Below are 19,329 nucleotides of genomic sequence, written 5' to 3' on the forward strand. Positions count from 1 at the left end.
TAGAACACAGTTGTCAAGAATTTATTGACAGATTGTGAATTAATTCAAACTTCAAATCAGTGTCATCCTAGACTCTGAGAAGCTGGGGGGGCGGAAGGGGAGGGAGAAGGGATGGATTGTTCTTCTCTTACCTCGGCGTTGAGTTATTTTTTCTTTTCAGAGATATTTCAGTCACTGTGTGTGTAGGCTCATGTATTACATACACTGTCTCCACTGACAGCTTTCAAGCATAGCTCCTGCCTATCTCTTAGTCCTCAGACCTCAGGATTTCTCACACAATTCCTGCATGGATGTGTACAGCTCTGGTCTTGGAGACTAAAATATGCCTCAGTGATCAGAAGGGGACACAGGCACTTCCTTCAGTGACTATGCATTTTTCATTTAATTCTCAAAGAAAAACAAATATATTCCTTGTGAATTTATAGGAGTGCACTGGAAAATTTAGGGAGTACAGTGTGTTATTACCATGAGGACAAGAAAATACTTGTTTGCAGAAGTGCAGAGACGAGTCAAGGTCCTGCTGAGGGATCTTTCAGGCCAGCTCCCTTTGGGATGGCTCCCAACCTTGTGGGCAGGCTGCAGCTCACCAAGGACATGGCTGTGGAGGTCCATGAGTCAGGCCCTTATTCAATGACTGCTAGCTGGTGGTTCCACCACCACCACCACTACTGGTTCTCATTGCTGCTGAGCAAGGCTGGCCACCAGCTGCCAAAATGTTAAGCAACTATCCAAGTTCCCTCCAACCACTCGGGGCTTTCAGAGGCCCTGCGAGGCCAAATCTCTGAGAAACTGGAGCAAAGAAAGGTGGAAAACGCAAGGATCACCAACAAACCTCTAGCCTGACCGAGAGCTTGTTTCTAGATCTCATAACATCTGCTGCAATATTTTCCGTTTTGCGTGCTCAGGAGTTTGGTTTAGTCTTTGGAAAAGCAGCTCCAACCTACAGCCTCCGTGCTCCGTCCCCCATTAGTAAAGTTCACAACAACTTGGCTTCATTCCCACTTGGAAAATGTCCTCTGCACTAACAAGCTACTGGCCAAATTTCTCCCTGGGCAGCTTGAAACCTGCCAGACCAAAATGAGATCTGTAAAACTGGGTTGACAGCACATGGTCTATATGGACTTTCCAGGCCATTTGCCAGGCCCTAGTGGCCTAGTTTTAGAAAGACAAATTGAAATGATAATCAGTTAGCTAAGCTCTCCTCAAACTATTCTAGAATGACAGAACACTGTGCTTGCCAGGCCTAACCTCTCGTACTGAAATAATCGCCAATGGCTTTAAAAATACATGGCAGCAGGGGTCAGAGTATGTTAGCAGAGGTGAATCTGAAATACCCTTAAGAGGCTTCACCTCCTGTGTGATGTTTGCTACCTCCAGCTCAGCGGTAAGGGGTGGCAGCAGGTTCTGGGATTTCCATGCATACACCCTGGAGATTATCTGCAGGATATCTAACAGAATGGAAAAAAGCTCCCAGGATTCATCAGCAGTGCAAGTGCACACCTGGGATACAGCACGAGATAAAATCCCAGTACCTGCTCTCCCTCAGAGTCCTTCTGCCTGTGGGCCTGGAGCCCACTCCTTCTCCCCAGGTCCTCTTAGTAGTGCCCACCTCAGCCAGCCCCATGTCTTCCTCCTATGTCCCATCAGCTGTCTGAGGGTCACTACAGCACGGTTTTCATAAGCCAGAATGTTTCAAGGGTTGCGTATTATCCACAGCTGGTTTTATACACATGCATGCCCCATTCCTGGAAGTGCTCAAAGCCAGACTGGATGGGGCTTTTCACAACCTGGTCCGGAGAGAGGTATCCCTGCTTATGGCAGGGGGTTGGAACTGGGTGATCCCAGTCCCTTCCAAGCCATTCTATGATTCTATGAAATCCATGCGAGACTCAAGTCTACAAGAAATGTTAGACACCCACCCTAAATACCATTTTGGGGGTGACAGACTATTTGGATTTAAGTGATTAGCATGTGCTCTTGAGGGTGAGGAAGATATTGCCATTGCTCAGCCTAGATCAATATTATTTTTGTCTTTTGAATGAATTTATGCATAGGAATTACTAGGGCCAAATTTTTTTTTTTTTTTGAAGTGGTGGCACTCTTCTTTTAATATGCTATAATTTTTGTAAGAGGATCTTGGTTTAAGGGGAAAATGCAAGTATTTTATGTTCTCAAGTATTAGCGAATATTGAACAGAGAAGTACATGAGATCTGGTGTTTGCAAAAGCAAACTATGATTATGAGATATACAAATGATTCCTGAACCCAGTTCTCTGAAGATTTAATGCATTTATTTATAGCTGACTGATTTGGGACTAAAATATTGGAACACATTCACATATTCTTGTTTCTTCTGCCTCAGCTTATGGTTGTTTTATCTTTTTTTTTTTTTTTTTTTTTTTTGCCAGGAACCATAGGAAAGAGAACCTTTTATAACCACAGCACTTGTCTTCTTTCCAAGGCAAGAAAAAATAAATAAACGTTTACTAAGCATGGGCAGTACAACCCACAAATCAAGGGGAGGATCTTTTCTATCCAGCAGTCTTTCATCTTGGAAAACTAAACAATAATATTGACTCTCTTCTACACAAAACTCCACTACACTATAGAAATATTTCGGTAGAAAGGGGGAAAAGCAATAGTAAAACAAACAGCCACGGGATCTGAAGGGAGAGAACAAGACTTTGATTCTTCAGCATTCAGTGCAGCAGCCCAGCTTGGAACAGAAAGGCTTGGGAGTGGAGGAGTAAAATAATACATAGTCCCTGGACAGCTTCCTTACCTTAACCACAGTTCCCCAAGTTCATAGTTTTATATTCTTGAACTCTTGCCTTGTTTCCTGCTGCATAAAACACATGTATGCCGTTAGTGGTTTTTCTGCAATTAGAAAACAGTTCTAGATGTTGACTTTGATGCTAATCTGTGATATTTGGGCGCATGCAGCTGCGTATCTTGAAAAATCCATGGCATGGAAATAATAATGTTTTTTTAATATACTGGTCTCTATATTGCTTAGTTTGGTGAAGAATCTTGCATAATTTTTTTCCTGTATGTCTAGGTTTACATTTTGGATAGATTATGCTTCCCTGCTTTTTGACAAAGCTTTTCAGTGTATCAGAAGATGAGGCTGTTTCTCAAGAGTACACTTTGTGCTATGTATAAAACAACATTAGTGACAGGGTGTGCTTTTTTCAGTTGGAACTGACATTTGATACATTAGCCAAATGGGGACCTCAGCCAGATCATAATTGGATATGTATTTTCAACATCCTCAGCCCTTCAGCCAATTGGCTGGGACTCCAGGAGACTTATTAGTAGAAATGCAGCTTTATCTTTTTTGCTAATCTGACTAAAGTGAAACCATCAAAGAAGGAGCCAAAATGAGGGAAAGAGAGAGAGATAGAAATACCAGACCTTAGGCAGCATGCTGCAGTTCAAGAAAATTATGGCTCATTAGGCTTTGCAGGCAATGGCAACGTGCAGAAAAGGTACCACAAAATGGCTTGAAGATGAAGAATATTTTCAAGCTGTACATATCTGTCATAACCAAACACTTCATGACCTGAAGGAAGATTCCAACAGTGAATATTGGCCCAAATCTAGAGACATTTATTCTGTTTTTGTTTGCTGCTAAAGCAGGTTGAAAAAAGCCTGCCAGTAAATGCATTTGCAAAATCACACCAAGTCTTTTTCAGACACATCATTTTGTCAAATGTTTGTCATTGTGCAGCTGGAAGAACAATTTATATATGATGTCACACAGGGAAGAAGCTGATGAATTTAGCTTTAGTCCACAGATTTTGTTAGCTATGTTCAAGATGAACTAGGTTCAAATTCCTTCCTTCTTGCATGGTTCATCCTGTTGATGTGTTTTAGTGCATATTAGTGAGTAAGAGTGACCATGACATTAGAGACAGCAGGAACTGGGCAAATGGCTCTTGTAAAAGGGATGGAACATGAGAAGTTTTGCATCAAGATGTGAATCTCGTGCAATTTACAAGGCCAGCATTTCTGAAAAAAAAAAAAAAATCTTCCAAAAGAGATCTAAGCAAAGACTCCTGCTGAAGTACAACAGCACACAGATACACCCACAGAGAGCTCTTTACAAAGTAAGAGCTTGCATGTTCATTTAGCAAACTTGCAAGCTGAAAGACACTTCAGTAAACTGTGCTTTAGCATGCCTACTTCCAGCTGCTATAGGCTGATGTCTTTGCCATATGCGAATTGATAAGTCCAGCCCTGGCTTGACATATGAACTTAAGCAATGAAGTAGCAATCCACCACTGCTCATTGCTGGGCAATAGTAAGAATACTAAAAAGAAGGATCACTACCTAATTTTTTTTTCCATGAACAATTCAACTACCATAATATAGAAACACTTAGAAAAGGTTTATCTGGAATTCTTTGTTTTAAGCAAAGCAAAAATTATCAAACCCAGATCAGACAGTGGTCTAAATGGTTTAGCATTTTGTACCTGATCGTGATCAGTATCAGATGTTATCTAGAAGCATTAACAGTTGACTAGACTCCTAGGTTTTCTTCTTAAGTGGTTAATATAAAAGTCAGGGAGATGTGTCTGAGCACTTCGTTAATTTTAAAGCCGGCAATACATCCCTCTTATAGCCCACAGCAAAAGGGAGGTAATTTAAACTAGTTTAGCAAAACACTCAAAAGAATCAGAGTCAAGCAAGTTGTGTTTCACCTCTTATCTACCACTGATGAAGTTCAGACACACAATGGCTGTCACGGGTAAGGTAAGGTGAATTGTGGTCATTTTCTCCTGTCTGTTATCTTACTCCGGTCTGAGCCCCATGTTGGGTAACTGCCTGAAGGTCTTCCACAGCCCCACAAGCAATGCTGTGCCTGGTTCCCTCCAAGCCATGGCTCTGAAGTGAGACATGGCAGGCCCCAGGGTTTTGCCCCTCAGGGAAAATGCTTCTGGCAATGACTGTTTGCTCTGGTCTTTGAGATGTTCCTCATCCAATTCTTGATGTATAAAGGGCAGGCTGAAGGGGGTGTTTTTATGTCAGAGAAAACTCACAACTAACAACAAAATCCTCTGCAATCCCCCTTCTCTCTTCCCAGGTGCTGTCTTCCTTCTCTTCCTCTCTGCAGCTGCTTACACTACTGCCAGTGGATCCAATGGATAAACTCTCCCCATGGTCACAGCTTTCTGTTTTGCCCCACTGCATCCCCCAAAAGCCCCCAATGTGACCACTGGGGCTATGTGGCTTGCCAAGCAAACCATCCCCTTCCCAGGTGCTCCCTTTTCACTACTCACGGGGGACAAAACCCTGGAGTTTCAGCCACTTCCATTGTCTAAACTAACAAGTTTATCTTCACAACTAGGGTGGGCTAAAACCAGGCAAGCAGCAATTTGATCACTTGTAGTCACTGGCTAATTTTAAATCTGTAACAGCATTACCCAGCCAGTGAGTATTTACAGTTTTCTTTAGTTTCTGGAGAGAAGGTAATAAGAAGGGGGTTGCTAAAGTCCAAAATAAATTGTTCTACAGAATTCACCATTTTGCTCATATTCAAAAGTAATTCAAACAAGCCCTTAGCTTTAAACATAGGGGACCTTTAAAAGACAGGGATTTAAGCAAGTACTGAATGGATTTTCCTACAAAGTGTGGTTATTCTGTTCCCTTCTGCAGTGCTGCTAATCTATCTTTACATGATGCTTCATTTTCTAATAGATGCTAATATTAATTAAGCATGTCTACTGAATATCATTCTGTTAAATATTACGGGTAGCTGACCAAATATCATCTCTGGTTAAACGTCTATACAATAATATGCCATCAGGGAGTTTTGTTGTTTATATCACAGCCCAAAGAAATGAGCAGTAGCTAAAGACTCAGAAATCATAGATGCCAAATCTGCCTTCTTTCAGATTTTCCAGGCTAAAACTCAGTGATTCATGGAATGTCCAAGCTGGCTACTGTGGAATATCTTCTTTCATTGATGATTATTTTGCTAATACTCATCAAGAACAGATTTTTATTTTTTTCTGTTCCATGTAGATAATGTTTGTTTTGCTGATCAGTTACCTGGCCTTTTTATTCATCTCATCTAGTGAATATATTAAAAAGAGAAGTATCGGTGATGGATGGCAGTCAAAAACCACTTGCTTTTGATAAGAAGTCTCAGGTGGTGGATCAGTCATGCTGAAATACAAGAAAATTTCAAGATATGCAAAATTATTCATGATTACATTTTTTTTTTTAACTGGGCTGTAGTTAATGCAAACCAACTATTAATAAAGAATCAAGGTCACTGTTCACAATAAGGAAGTAGGTTCTATAGTCAGAACAGCTCCAGAAAGCCAAGAAAATAAGGGCAGCAAAATGTCATCTCTAAAGGGAGTATAATGTCACAATGAATTATTTTACTTTAAGTCCACACTGTAAGTACCATAATGGTAGCCCACAAACACAGCTTGGAAGAAAAACTCCACATGTCTGCTTCATTCCAAGTTAAAAGCTGAAATTCTGGCATTAAAAGAAAAAAAAAAAAAAGTAAGAACTCAACTTCTGAGCCTCTGAAATGAGGTTATTACAAACAACCAGAGCACAAGGAGCCCAGGACACTTGCTCACAAGTGGGATCATTGTGGATTTGCACCACACTGTAGCAGCACATACATCTCATTAACTGCAAGCTCATGAAATGCACACATGAATTTTGGTAATGGCCATTTGGAACTGCATGATGAATGACATACAGGACCACTGGGTTAAACCCAAATCAAACAAGTAAGCCATGGTGTATTTCTCTGTTTAGTTGATACTTCAACCAGACCCAAGATGGTATCTTCAAATAACTGGGGGAGTGCCTAGGGAATTATGCCTTCTTTTTTAAAATTGTCTACCTGCCTATCTTTGCTCTTTTGTGGATCCCATTACTAGCAGAGCTGGAAACTTCCCAATATGATGAAGAGTTTGTACTCAGTGCAAAGCATATTTAACTATCTTTGGCTTGTCTTTAAAGCAAAGGTCTTTATTCACGTTGAACTTCTGTTGACTATAGCTGCACTTTGAAAAAATCTCTTTCAGTATAATGGATCTTTGTCCAAAGAGGAATGAGGGAAGCAAAATTAAAATCTCCAAGAACAAGCCCTGAGGATTTAATCCTTTGCTTTCAGCGTGGGTCTGGCCTGAGGAAAGGCTGCAAGCTGCCTAACTATGTAGACAGGCAGCAGTGGGACCCAAGTCCCCACCGCTAGCTGCTCGTGAGGCCTGGTGAAACACGTGGAGGAAAGCTAAAGCTTGCAGGGACGAATTGGAACACGTCAGCTCTTTTGCCTTGAAGCTGCTTGGCGTGTGAAACTCAAACAGCCTGGGTTTAGCCATTAAAATGATTGCATGCTAGATTGCAAAGCACTGTGAACTGACTGCACGCAAACAACAGGAAGGCAGAATCTGCAGGATCGTTACTACAAGCTGAGCCCTGGAGGCCAGGCTCCGCTAGTAGGAATGGGGCCTCAGCCATGCCAAGGAGTTGGGAAGTGTTAGGGCTTTTGCAGTCCACTCCATGCAATGGGGAACAAAAAAGGGCTACGGAGCAGGTGGCACTATGCAGTGAGATGGTCCCCAGAGTTTTGCCCATCACACTTGCCCGTCCAGGCAGCAGGGAGAAGATGGGCAGCCATGCAAGCTGCAGGGAAAGGGATGTTTTCTTCCCTTCTGGTGTAAAGCCAGGGTAGCATCACTGATTTATGTGCTGTTAGTTCTGATCTGTAAGGGAGCTAAGAGCCCAGCCCAGACCCAGGGCCCCAGCAAAGCTATGTAGAACAAAAGGAGGGTGAAGGAGAAAGGCAGAGAAGTATGAAGATGTTTATCGCGTACATCCTGGGCCCACGATGTTCCCAGTTCCTCTTGCACTGAGGCAGGTGGGAATATGCCACTGGGGTCTAGGGAGCAGTGCCACTGTTGGAACCCTGTGGCCAGCCTCTGGCACAGCACTCCAGCCTACTCTGCACGCAGGCTGCAAGCACCAGGCTGACCAGGATGGCTCCAGAGCCCTGCAGAAACAACATGCTGAGCACCCATGCTGTCAGATATTAGGATATGAATCCCCATCTAAGTATACCCAGGAGCAGACCCATCATCAGCTCCACTAAAGTTAGTCACGTGCTTAAAATTAAGCATATTCTTACTTGCTTTGCTGGTCTGCAGCCAGCTTACTCTGCTCCAAAGCCATAAGGAGGAGGAAAGGGTGGTGCTGGGACTGCTTCACATATGGGTGGCTGTCGTACATGGAAGTAGGCTCTCTGAGAAAACACTGCCCTATGCCTCAAAGGAAGTTCACCAGTTCTGGACCAAAGTCCTTCTGGGAGCTGTGCAGGCTCAGGCTGGAGGACTGATCACCAAGCTTACGATCTAATTAAGAAGTAAAGAGAGGCTGTGAAAAAAACTCACATCCACTTCAAAGGTATCTGATGGGCATGACACTTTGTTCACTCCAGCCACTAGCTGCGTGGCTGACATCTTCATGAAGCAAGCATACTCCTGCCACAAGCCGTCCTGCTGCAGGATGGCACAGCTTGGGCCTGAAGGAAGTGGCAGACTGGCTGCAAAGGATTTACAGCACCCCATGGCACTCTTTACAGTGTCTTGTCCAGCTGGGCCAGGTTGCAGCAGGGAAGGCATCTCTTGTCTTGTCTTCCTTGCGTTACATGGTGCATGGTGTGCTGCAACAGGATTTGGGCTGTATTGAGATGAGAACATGGTTGTTTTCAACAGTGGTATAACAGCAATAGCTGCCTCCAGGAGCAGCCCCTCTGCATGTGAGGTTCATGCCAGAGACTCAGGAAATCACACATCTGGTTTGCTTTATCTCTGCACTCTGGGTTCGCTGAGGACTCAGCTGTGGGTTTACCCTCAAGCCCAGAGTGAAGGACAATTTATTCCCTGGGACAAGCTAGGGACTGAACTATAATACAGCTACTGTCTGAACCGTGTTTCCCTGGAGCCCCACGTCCAGCCTGGCCTCCTGCAGCGCAGCCCAGCCCTGGTTGCTGGTGAGGACACCGGTGTGCTGTGTGGGGTCACAGGGCCCTCCAATAGCTCCTACCCAGCATGTGTGAGCAGGAGAGTCCCCTAGAGCTGCAGAAGGGAGCGGAGACATGGAAGGCCCACGCAGTGGAGGCTAGGCAGCTATTTTATGTGTATCAGAGCTGTTACAGAAGGGACTCAGCCTCCAAAGCTTCATTTAACACTATTATCTGCTGGGATGGGCAGCCAGAGGAGCCCACTTGCCACATCTGGTCCCACAGAAGCAGGCTGGTGGTTGGCGTCAGAGGGCGGTGATGCGAGCCAGGCCTCGGTCTGGCTGGGTAAGCACTGACCCCAGCTCTCCATCTCCGCAACAGAAAATAGCTGCTCGATGAAACCTGAGAATCGAAGAGGGAAATGTTTTCATTAAAAATGAAGGGTTCATGGAAAGTAGCAAGGACTTGAAAACTCAAACTGTTCTCTTTAAAGACAGGAGAGAGGACAGTTAAAGAACACTGAATTTAATGTAACTTTGTTACAAATACACGCTCACATGCACTCCTCTTAGCCAGTTTATTCTGCCCTAATGAGCAAGCTAAAACACAGCCTAGCTTATGCTGCCAAAGGCGAAGCCAAAAGACTCCAATACAATAAAAATTCTCCATTGCCCTCAAGCCTTCATCCAAAATTGTATCCAAACCTGAACTGAATTATTTCTGAAAGGGTAATTACTTCTTGATTACTTTTTACCAACCTCTAGGCTTCCAGGCTCCAGGCAGAAGTTGAGTTGTCAGATGTCGAAAGGGAGGGAGAGAAAGAAAACGTTCTTACAGCAACTCCAGCCCAGCTGGAAGAAAGAAGCACAATAAAACTTTTCTCGTGGGCACTCCAGACCGCTTTCCAGCGGCTGTGTTACTTCTGATACATTTCTGATAAACCTCCAGACCGTGACAGGATTCTGACCTGCCCTTGTTTCACAGGACAGCGCTTGGCATTGCAAAGGCCAGAGCACAAGGAGGGCAGAATGTCCCAGTTGAGTCACTCTCCTGCCTACCGTGCCGGCAGGCAAGCAGGGGGTCTGGCCTTTCTTTCCCACCCCAAACACAAGACGGCATGGGCTGAGAAGCCACCCACCATGCTAAACACCATCCGGCACCAGCGAGAGGCCTGGTGCCAGCATGTGGGAAGGCAGGGAAGGGAATGCGAGGCGCTCCCTGCTGGGACCCGGCCCTCGTCCAGACAAGGTGGCATGTTTCTAACTCCCCTCTCCTCTGCACCGCACCCGTCACACCGAGCCCTTCCAAAGAGAGGGCTCGCATTCTTCCCCCTCTGTCTCTGTCTTGCCTGGGCATGACAGCAACCTCACACAGCCGCCCTGCCAAATTTCCACATCACGCTGTGCAGCGCATGACCCACCTGCACTCAGACATCCCCGCTGGGGCAGGCCAGCAGCTCACACAATTCGGCAATGATGGATGCCCAGCATATCACCTCTGTTTCCTCCTCTCCAAGCCAGGGATGATGGCTGATCACTGTCCCCGTACAGAAGCCACTCCACATTCCTAAATCTTCCTCATCACACTTTTTTTTTTTTTTTAAACTTCTTTCTTTCTGGGCATGGGTAACCTCTATTGAATGTAGTATTGCTGGAATAAACATCTTTCTGCTTTCTGTGATGGCACGTGACACTTTCTCTTCTGCTGCCTTCTCGTTTTCTCTTTAACAAATCCTCACATCCAGATTTCTTGGCATGGAGCTGGTGCTTGTGAAGGGTTGTCTCCAGTCATTCCAGTCTTCCTGGATTTCTTCTTGAGAGACTTTTGCTCAGTTAGAATCTATCCATATGTATGTAAGCTTAGGACTCTTTTTCTCCTGTGTGCTTAATACAAAAAGCTCTTTTCAACATTAAATTTCATCATGACTGTTTATCACCCAGCCATTCACTGTTGGTGGACACCAAAAGCAATTTTCTCCCCAGCAAAGCTGATGGACTTGTGCATGGCTTTTCCTTTGTGGAGTAAGTATTACCAGTGCTGTGCAGATGTCTTAGTTATAGCTGCTGTATTTGAGCAAAGAATGCTGCAAGGAACATGGAGCATAATTCATTCTCACAAAAAAAAAAAAAAAAAGGCAGTCTGATCCTTAACATCTTTTATTCCTTTATGTGTTTTAAATGATGGCTTCCTTCCTTCATTTCTCTTTGATTCAGCAGATGCTATGTAGCATCGAGACTACTTTGGGTAATATTTCATACAAAGTCACCATACGCTGGTTGGGTTGGATTTATTTCCACAGGGTTCCTTCAACCACAAGGATACAATATATTTTATATTCCTCAAAGCCTAGTGGCAGGATGTGAAGTTTCTGTCTGTGGGTATGCTTGTGGATGTGAGTCCATTTCCAGGATGTGAAAGAAAAATCAGAAGAGGGAACATAGCACAGACTTGTATGTTATGTGGGACCAAAGGTTTCCATCACCCATTTTAGCCCTTTTATCTCAAGAAGGCCTTGGGGAGGAACCACAAAACAGTATTGTAACAAAACAAACAGGGAAACACAAATAGACCTGGCTGACGGAAAGCAAGGCTCCTGTGATGACTGAAGTAGGTGCTAACACCATGCAGGACAAGAAGGGAGTTGTTATGGGCTTTTGGACACAGTTCAAAGAGGTACCCATTATCAACCCACAGTAGTTTCAAATGCTCTGAATAACAGGCATATGGGCAAGTAACTATCAGAAAATCATAGGAAACATAAATGTGTAGCTTTGACCAGAAAATGACAATAATCCATGATTTCCAATTTGTGTAGTTGTTTTCCAGTGGTATTGAAGTATTTTGTGGTGTTGTCCTCACATATTTATTCAGTCCCTGATTTTCCTTCTCAGGATAAGCATTCCATTCAAATTCCCTCTAATTTTTCAAATAATGTAAGGACTATCTTCTTGCAGCAACAGAATGATACATAGCTAATAAATTCATATTTATCCTGTTTACTGAGTTTACTGAGTATCTCAACTTCCTTTTTTTTTTTTTTTTTTTTTTTTTTGAGTGCATTCTGCTTTTTTAATTTAAGGAAGGGCTGTAAGACTTTTCATGCCATGTAGCTGTTTCTCATACTCAAAATTCATTTCATTTACAAAGAGATTAACTCTTTCAAATGAACTAGTAGGTGAGTGTTCACACAACAGAAATACACTCAGAGAGAAAACATGTTGAAAAGCTTAAACTAATATTTTATTTTAATCAGGCCTTTTATTTTTTTACCTCAAAGGGTAATAAAAAGAATACACACAGTCAGCGAGGTTTCATTTCCTCAGAAGCTGCACAGTCTGAGTGTTATATCAGGTGCTGTAGGGGCTTCTGTGGGAAGCATGGTTTCTTTATTTATCCTTTATACCTTGTCAGGCAGTGAGTGAAATCTGAGTAACTTCTTAAGACACAACCTGTGAGTCTTTTCCCCCCTTTTTTTTTTTCTTTTTTTTTTTTTTTTTTCCCAAAGAGGGGCTGGGTGGGAGAAATTGATGGCTGTGGGGAGAAAGCCAGCAGAGGAGAAGAGGGTAAGGAGAAGGGTTGCAAAATCAACCCCTTTATCAATTCCAACCAGTACCCCAAAACTTGTGAAAACAGTGGCAAGTTCCACAGACAGGCTCTGATTTTGTCCATCTCTATTTTGACAAGAAATGGGCAGAAACTGAAATGATTTTGATTTAGCAGCACCTCTTTGACCAGCTGTTTAACTCGGGTGGCTTGGATCGCGAAACTGCTTTATTAAAACCAACTGTGTTTGCTTGGGTGCCTGTTTCAGATAACTGGCTCTGGTTTAGGCTCATTTTCATCTCTAGCCACAGGCTGATTCTCCCTGTCCCTCACAGACTCCTTCTTGCAGCTCCCTCTGCACTAGCCTGTGGCCTCTGAAAGAGTGTTTCATTGCTAGAAAACAAGGGAATCGGGTTTATTTACGGGGAGTGACCTGGTTAAAGCAGAAGAGGGGGTAAAAAAACACATTTAATATAGTTTATCATTTTGAATAAGCACTGAAACAACTGCTAGCCATCCACTGCATACTTCACCCCTTGGATCAACAGAGGAGCCCTGCCAAACGTCAGATTATATATTCCACAGCTGAAGTGTTTGCATAACTTTTCAGTGGCTACCATTTAAAGAAAGAAAACCACTGATGGGCCTTTTCTTAATATATTCCCCTAAGCTGACATGTTCACGGTGTACTGCCAGCAATCATTTTGTACTTGGAAGGCGAAGTTCCTCATATCTCTGCTGTGGCCCCTGTGCCAGCTAGCAAGACGGGACTGGCCTTCCCCATTTTCACAATCTTGGCGTTTCACCGGAGGATCCTCGGCATGGTCACAGGAGGTGCCAGCGGCACCAAGCTCTCTGCATGCTCAGGGGGCCCAGCATGGCGGCCTGGGAGGGGGCGGACATGTTGAAGCGCCAGCCATGTGCTATCGATAATGATATCTAGAAAACACTCGTTTGGTCGTTTTGGTTGCTTGCCCAATGACTCAAAAGAAATTGTCTGGTATTTCTCTTTGGAGGAAAGGAAAACGTGACTACATCCAATTTCAACATTGGCTTTTGCAGCATTCCAATCACTGCCCAGATTTTGTCTTTACTAAATAATTATCCAAGAAGCAGATTTCCTTTTCTATGCAGAAGGTACTCAGATAAGCCTTCCCAGTCTGTGGCTATTGAACACATGCTTCCATATAGCAGCATGCAGTCTCTGTTCCCTTTGAACCCTGAGGTTTTCAGACTCCTCTGGGGTTTTATCTGACAGCCATCCCTATCTTGCTCAAATTATGGCTTGGCCAAATCCATGCAGCCCATGTACCTTCCCCTTGCAGTGGGCTGGTGCTTGGGCAGTCTGGGCCACTAGCCCACTGACCAAGAATGATCTGAGTTTTTCACATCAGGGAAAGGCATTTTCTATTTTTGCTGCAAGCAAAAACCAGGGAGTATTGTGTCTGAAATGACAGTCTGTATGCTAAATGAAAATTCACACCCAATCCCTGTAATTAGATAATGCATATCCATCAGTTAAAAAAAAAAAAGGTCTGAGAAGATAATTATCATTCTGTTTAACTGTTTTTCATTGCTGTGTTAAAGGGCAGAGTGAGACCTTTGATGTTCTTCCATAGCTGAGACATACTAATACCATGTGTACTAGGATACATCTCAAGTTTTTGTAGAGATTTTTTTTTCTCTTCCCATCTCTCTTCTGTTCCATAAAAGAAAGCAGGGTCTGGTATTAGAGGGAACAAGCAGTTTCCCCTAGAGATTTTCTTAGAAAACGGCCCTGTTTCAGAATGCTAACCACCTCCTGTTTTCAGGGAAAACAAGGGGCTTGTGATGCAAGTTAGATGTAATTACCAATAAGGAGGCACTCAATGGAGAGAGGATGAAAGGTTTATGATGAGGAGAAATGAAGTGCTTTTTTAGCACCTGTTAAGCTTTTAGGAAGTTTCTCTACATGCTGCAGGGAATTGTTACATTCCACCTCAAAATCACCTATGAGATTTCTGGTAGTGGATGTAATCATTTGTGGCGATGCATTATAAAACACTCCAGACTCCTAAGAAATTAAATGTTGTCATATAAATGGGAGATATTATTCATGTCTGCAGATACTAACTTCGAACATCATGCTTGGAGCAAAAGGTTAGTCAAGATGACCCCCAGATTTCTCTTGTGATTGAAGTTTTTCTGCAATTTTCAGTGGTTCATAAACCCATTGTGTACCTGCTGGCAGTGTCAGTTAGTATATTCAGAGAAGCTATTGTGTATCGCTACATTTATCCTGTCCTGTCCGCTCAGACATCAACACATTTTTCACATTTTCTTCTATGGGTGTAGACTACAAGAGCACACTCTGTAGAAATGTGCTTTAACACCCAAGAAATCCATCACTCCATAGGCAAGATGCTGCTCTGCTGGTAGATGGCTCCTGACGACTTCTGGGTTCATCTACTCCTAACTTTGGCAATATCAATTCCCTTTGCCAATGACACCAAGCTGTGTGGTATGGTTGACATGATGGAGGAAGGGCATACAATCCAGAGGGACCTGGACAGGCCTGAGAGGTGGGCCTGTGCGAACCTCAGGAGGTTCCACAGGGCCAAGTGCAAGGTGCTGCACCTAGATCAGGGCAATCCCCAAAATGAGTACAGACTGGGAGAAGAATTCACTGAGAGCAGCCCTGCAGAGAAGATTTGGGGGTTCTGGTGGATAAAAAGCTCAACATGAGCCAGCAGTGCATGTTTGCAGCCCAAAAGGTGAACTACATCCTGGGCTGCACCAACAGAGGAGCAGCCATCAAGCTGAGGGAGGTGATTGTCCCCCTCTGCTCTGACCTTGTGAGGCCTCACTTGGAGTGCTGCGTCCAGGTCTGGGACAGTTAGGGTTGTTCAGCCCGGAGAAGAGAAGGCTCTGGGGAGGCCTTAAAGCAGGCTCCCAGCACCCAAAGGGGGCCTGTAAGAAAGCTGAGAAGGGACAGTTTACCAGGGAGCATAGTGATAGGATAAGAAGTAAAACTTTTAAAAGCTTTAAATTAAAAGATGGTACATTTAGATTACACATAAGGAAGAAATTCTTCACTCAGAGGGTGGTGAGGCACTGGCAGAGGTTGCCCAGAGAAGCTATGGACACCCTGTCCCTGGAGGTGTTTACAGCCAGGCTGCATGGGGCCTTGCGCAACCTGATCTAGTGGGTGGCATTAGATGATCTTTAAGGTCATAAAGTAAGTATTCCATTTTAGGTTGGAATAAGATGATCTTTAAGATCCCTTCCAACCTAAACCATTATATGTTTCCACCTCTGGTAGAGTAAATTCTGGGCTGGGAGAGTGCTACGAAAGTGTTAGTTGTTGTGCTGAAGTGCTGGGGGGTGGTTCTTCAATGAACCAACAGGCTATGGCCTGAAAGGTTGCTAACCCACCAAATGGTCATCTGAACATGGCAACAGTCCAGCTCAACCTCCTCCTTGCTAATTGATTTACTAGCATGACCTGCAGCATTTAACCCTCACTGTGTGCCAAGCCTCATTTCCATGCCAGTTTCTTCAGATTCCCAGAACCTGAGCAGAGCTGAGAAGCACTGTGCCACTATCACAGACCACATCTTGAAGGGAGGCAGTTGTGCCCAAAGTCAACAATTACTGGACAAGGCAGCAGTTCCCAGACAGATGCTTGTAAATAACAAAGGGAATCCCAGCATGGGATTTCTCTAGTCTTTGCAGGTTCCGCATAGGGCAGAACATGTCACAACTCTAGCTGTTTTATGTATGTGGAAAGGCATGAGCAAAGCCTGACTTCGGGTAAGAAGTCAGGTGGCTCCACTCTAGAGTTACCATAGGCATCATGCAAAAAGTCAAAGCCCTGCAGTATAGGTTGGGTTGGGACTGAGAATCCCTATCCTTAATTTGTGAAATGTGCTTGAAAGCATTTTTTTTTCAGGTAAAAACATCTAATTTTGTCTGTGCTCCATATTTTAAGCTGTATGATATTATACTGGATACTTTTTTATATGTAGTTTAACAATATCTGCACACCAGCTCATAAGTGCCGAAGAAATCAGGGAATGGAACAACACAAACAAAACTGGACACTGTGAGAGAGGGAGAGCTTGCAAGAGGACTTTTGTGGAGGCAGATGCCAAGTAAATATAGATTCCTGTTAACTTGTTTAAAGAAAAAAATATTAAAAAATACTCTAAAAATAGATCATTATATAGCACAGCTGAATCCACCAGCTTCATCATTTCTTATTACCAATGGCCTCCATCCTTTTGTTAACAGCTATGCAACAAGTGATGTTATAAAAAGCTGTGGCTTATTTGCAACAATAAAGATGTTATTTTTTAATAGACCATGTGACATCCACCTTCTCACTCTTTACACACAGGCACATACGTGCCATTTCTGTGGCACATTTTTGCAAGCTTTTCCTCTGTCAGGTTTATGCAGAGGATTTACTGTTAAGATTGTTGATGGTCTAATGCAGCAGTACTTTGTACTGTTAGGTCACGTGCTAAGAAGTATGACTTACTACTATAGCCATTGGGTTCCATCTATAGCCATTGCTGTTCCATCATGGTCAGTGGCTCTACAGACTGTATACAGATTTTTGCAGAATGGCTGGCCCATCTGTCTGAAACAGACAGGGGCCAAGGAATTGATAAAATTTGCAAAAGGACCACAGGATGCGGTCAAACAATGTGCTTCAGTGGTTTAGGTGCCATTGATGTGTAAGTCCAGCACCACCTTGTCACTCTGTGCTGGTTCTCCAACACTGATCCAAGGAAAGGCAAGATGCCAGCTCAGGAATGATAAGAATTTTTAAAATGAGACACTCTCATTTAGTGAAACCCTCAGTTCTAGCCTGGGTACAAGCCACAATGAGAATGTGCCCTTACTTAGAAGAAAAAACTGTTTCTCTCTGTTGGGCAGACAAGGAGACATGCTTCAGCAGCCCTGGATGACAGGGAAAAAGATTCAGCATTATGCACTGAACTGAAAAAAACTAACATACCTGAGCAGCTGTGGCAACTGAGTCAGGCAGCTACTCTAGATGGGCTCTTGAGGGAACTTGTGGCACTAAACTAAGAGACAAAGTGCTATTCAAAAATCATTTGGGCTCCCACAGGACTTTCAAAGGTGCTTGAGACCACCAATGGATGCCTAGTGAGACACATAAAAGAATTTGCTTTCCAAGGCAAAAAGTTTTGATTTGTGTGGAATTAACAGGGGAAAAGGCATTTAAAATGTAAATTAAAAGTAGGTGAGGATAAAAGCTTGGAGAATCAAAATCTATATCAAATTTAAACTTATAGGTTATGTGTATGTTCTGAGGAAATTCTTACAGGAGTTAACTGGTGAATTTCCCAACCACTCACAGCAGCTTTAGAAACATCTGTGTTCACAGATCTTCCCCATTTCTTCGCACTGAGAGACCTGTGGGCCAGATGTCACCTTCCTCACTGGTGTTGAGTCATCTGTCACTTCAGCTGTGGTCTTACTGGAAAAGAGAGGAAGCACAGTGAAATTAGGTAGCTTTTTTGCTAAGAAGTCCACCTAATAACTAGTATAAAGGAGAAATTACTTTCCCATCTAAAAATACTTAACGATATTTATCAGGTGTTAGGGCTTTAGTTTTCATTTTCTGAAAATTTGGCTACCAGGTGGTATATATACAGCTTACAAACTTGGTTTCACTTTAATAGTTTGTATGTGTCTCATTTTTCTGATGCTTTGTTGCACTCCCTGCCTTGTTCATCTGCAGGACGAGAGGGAAGACCAGCACCTGCAAGTCTGCCTCTGAATCACTGAGGTATAAAAAACAATTAACAAATGAACACATCTAGACCAAAAAAAAAAAAAAAAAAAGCTTTTTAAGTCTGCTCTCTTGGTGGCTAACCTAGCAAAAGACAGGTGGAGAGAACCCTTATCTGATGAGTAGATTTTGAGATTGACCTATCAGAGGAGGCTGGAAGTTATAAAAAGACAAATTCTGCAGTGATGTGGCAACAAGGACAAGACTAAGCAGGAAGGATAAAATGAATGAGTGCAGCAGTTTTGCAGCCTTCCCGTGCAGCTACTACCTCCTGGGGTGACAAGCAAACTGCTGAAGTGGGGGGCACAGGGGCTGTTCTGGGTTTCTGGTACCATCTCCATGCAAAATGTGAACAGCTCAGGAGGCTTCTTTGCATCGTCTGCTCATTCCTGCATCAGCTGCCCCATGCTCTCTGGGGTACAGGCAGGAGGGCAGGTTCGGGGCAGCCTCAAGCAGTATGTGCTTTTGCCTGTGCAATGTTTTTGCTGCCTGACTGGTGGTCCAGTGGGATGTGGAGGGTGATTCATCCTGCATGCACACCCCAGTCACTGCCTCCCATGATGATGCTCTCCTCTCTCCAGCTTTCCAAGCAAAAAGGAGAAACATTGCTCATGAATGAAAAGGGCTCTGGAGGAACACCCTCAACACTGCTTTGCCCACAAAATGGGAAAGAGAAGCTGGTTACTGTGGGAAGAGAGGAGGACCAGGAGGGAGATATCCCAGTACATCTGTCCACATCTACTCAGCACTGCCCTGATGCCAGCATAAAGGGGTGATGGAGGCTGTGAAGCACTTAACAAATGCACAGCACAGTGTGGTGGGGATAGGAATACCTATTTTGATGGGAAATACAACTGCGTCTCTCATGAAGATGATAGGCAAAACAGGACACTGTATTTGCAGTTGCATAGAAAAATCTCCTTCACTGAAAACCACAAAGTTAGTCCGGACTACAGATCACAGAATCACAGAATCACAAAATGGT

At 43.6% G+C, this 19,329-nt stretch overlaps 1 long non-coding RNA gene across 1 annotated transcript; it reads right to left on the bottom strand.

Annotated features, from left to right (window-relative positions):
- Positions 1-8,555: 8,555 nt before the first annotated feature.
- LOC310892073 lies at positions 8,556-16,391 on the bottom strand. Its single transcript, XR_014577858.1, has 3 exons — positions 10,416-16,391; positions 9,754-9,846; positions 8,556-9,397 (listed from the first exon to the last, which is right to left on the bottom strand). It is a non-coding gene; the product is annotated as an uncharacterized lncRNA (long non-coding RNA).
- Between the last annotated feature and the right edge of the window lie 2,938 nt (positions 16,392-19,329).

Source organism: Anser anser (assembly GCF_964211835.1).
Source record: "Anser anser genome assembly, contig: HAP1_SCAFFOLD_286, whole genome shotgun sequence".
Taxonomy (NCBI): Eukaryota; Metazoa; Chordata; class Aves; order Anseriformes; family Anatidae; genus Anser; species Anser anser.